Raw genomic sequence first — 2425 nt, forward strand, 5'->3', positions numbered from 1 at the left:
AATTTTTCTGAGTTGGGATATATTATATACATATATATAATAGTCATGCAATCCTAATCGAGCATTGATAATATATTTCTGATTGTGATACAAGTTGGTTTATTTGTCCTATTCTAAAATAGTTCGTAGAACATGTTGTTTATTAATTTTTTGCATACTCCTAACCGAGTTCCAAAGAAACAGTCTATGTCGAAATAGGTGTACCTGTTTTCGCAACCTTGGCAGAGGCGCAGTTGAGCAGAATCCCTGTGTCTTCGCACCCATGTACGACGTTTGAATGTGTCGCCATTTTCTTTAAAGAAAAATATGCTATAGTCGGTTAAAATTAGGATATCTCCCTTCTATATCTTAGGATACCGGAAGTATGTGGTGTATAGTCAGAGTTTGCCCCTTGACCTTTTTTATTCCATAATTCCGTATCTACTAACTTTTATTAAAATAAGCTGAAGTACACATTTTCTTCAATTAAAGGTAAAACCGGATTTTAATAAATTTTTATTATTTATTTACAAACATTAAATAAAACTTATCCTTTTAATTTGTTTATACGAAAACAGTTTCACGAAAAAATCTAACAAGTCCTACAACAACTTTTTTTATGATTTACAGCACAAGTTCATTTATCTCTTTTTACACAATTATTTTAATGTACTTTTTCATAAACTGAAAAAAATAACTAAACAACCCGAAAAAGAACATAAATATTTCATCCTACTTGTACATCATCAACATTGTGACAGTTTACAAGAGGCAGGCACTCTTTTTTTACAAAGCGCAAGCGTACGCACGAGTCAACATCAATATTTTGTTGTTTTCAAAAAAAACATGTTACAACGCCAACAATTGTTTAATAAAAAAACTAAAAAAATCATCATAAATCCTGCAAAGTTGTTATTAAAAACAGAGCGCCCCAGTACAGCAACCCTTAAATTTTCGATATTCATTACAGCAATGGCAAACGGCATGTTGTCAGACGTCAGGGGTAAAATGAAAAACAGGATTGAATATAAAAAAAAAACATTTTTGACATTTCTGACACGAGTTCATCAATTTTAGCAACTCTTTAGCTGAGTTTTGTGTTGATTTCCTTTCTCTCCACCGTTACTCTATATTTAATGCAAAATTAGCCCAAGACGGATGATGAGCCTTTCTGATCGCACTGTTACCGCGCTCACGATTATTTCCATACAATACCAATTTGTCATGCTTTTTGGTATTACAATGGAACACAAACATGTACGTAAATTTTAAATATAAAATTGAAACTTTTTTCTTTTGTTTTTCGAAAGATATTAGTCATACTTGTCATAGTTGTACGTTGCAGTATGACGTTGAACATGCGTCTAAAATATCAATCCTGGCAGCAAAACACTCCATAAATGCTGCAGTAGTGGTTTTTGGTTTATAAATCCAAAACTTACGCTGATAATCTGCCTTCAAAAATCAAAAATATGCAAATTTGTTGGAAGTCTATTTTTGTTGCAAAGCAACTCATTTTTCATTGAGATCTCTCAACTGACGACCGACAATTTTCCTGCATAAATATGTATAGAAAAAGTGTACGACAAATAAATTTAAGTATTGTTTTACAATTTCCTTGTGTAGTTAAATTTACATAAAATGTTTTATATTTTTATTTAATAGATGAGTTGGAAATTTTTAAATTTATTATGAAAGTAGTAGTTTTGCTGTTTTGGTGTGGTGTGGTCACTGTTCATGATTGCGATTGTTACTGAGATTGGTAATCATATTTCAATCAAAATGTAAATTTCTTGTAGTTTTTGTTGTTGTCTTCCATAAAGTGTTGTAAAGTTTTCAACGAACGTAATTTAAGAAATTTTAAAATTAATCACCAAAAACTTATATTTGTTTTTTTTTTGTTTAAAATCATTTGATTTAATTTATGAAATGTGAAATAAAGTTTAATGAATTTCGTTAAAAAAGTGCCGCCAATAAAATGTTTGTGGTATTTTTAAATGAATTAAATAAATACGAAATATATTAACACTAGTTGTTACGGCAGTGGTGTAAGAAATTTAAAAGTTTTCTAGACTATAGATTAGACTATAGACTAGACTATAGACTAGACTATAGACTAGACTATAGACTAGACTATAGACTAGACTATAGACTAGACTATAGACTAGACTATAGACTAGACTATAGACTAGACTATAGACTAGACTATAGACATAGACTAGATAGACTAGACTAAGACTAGAGACTATAGACTAGACTAGACTAGACTAGACTAGACTATAGACTAGACTACTAGACTAGACTATAGACTAGACTATAGACTAGACTATAGACTAGACTATAGGACTAGACTATAGACTAGACTATAGACTAGACTATAGACTAGACTATAGACTAGACTATAGACTAGACTATAGACTAGACTATAGACTAGACTATAGACTAG

Source organism: Lucilia sericata, unplaced genomic scaffold (assembly GCF_015586225.1).
Source record: "Lucilia sericata isolate MDLA Ls3-8-SP2 unplaced genomic scaffold, ASM1558622v1 Contig000019F_arrow, whole genome shotgun sequence".
NCBI classification, from domain to species: Eukaryota; Metazoa; Arthropoda; class Insecta; order Diptera; family Calliphoridae; genus Lucilia; species Lucilia sericata.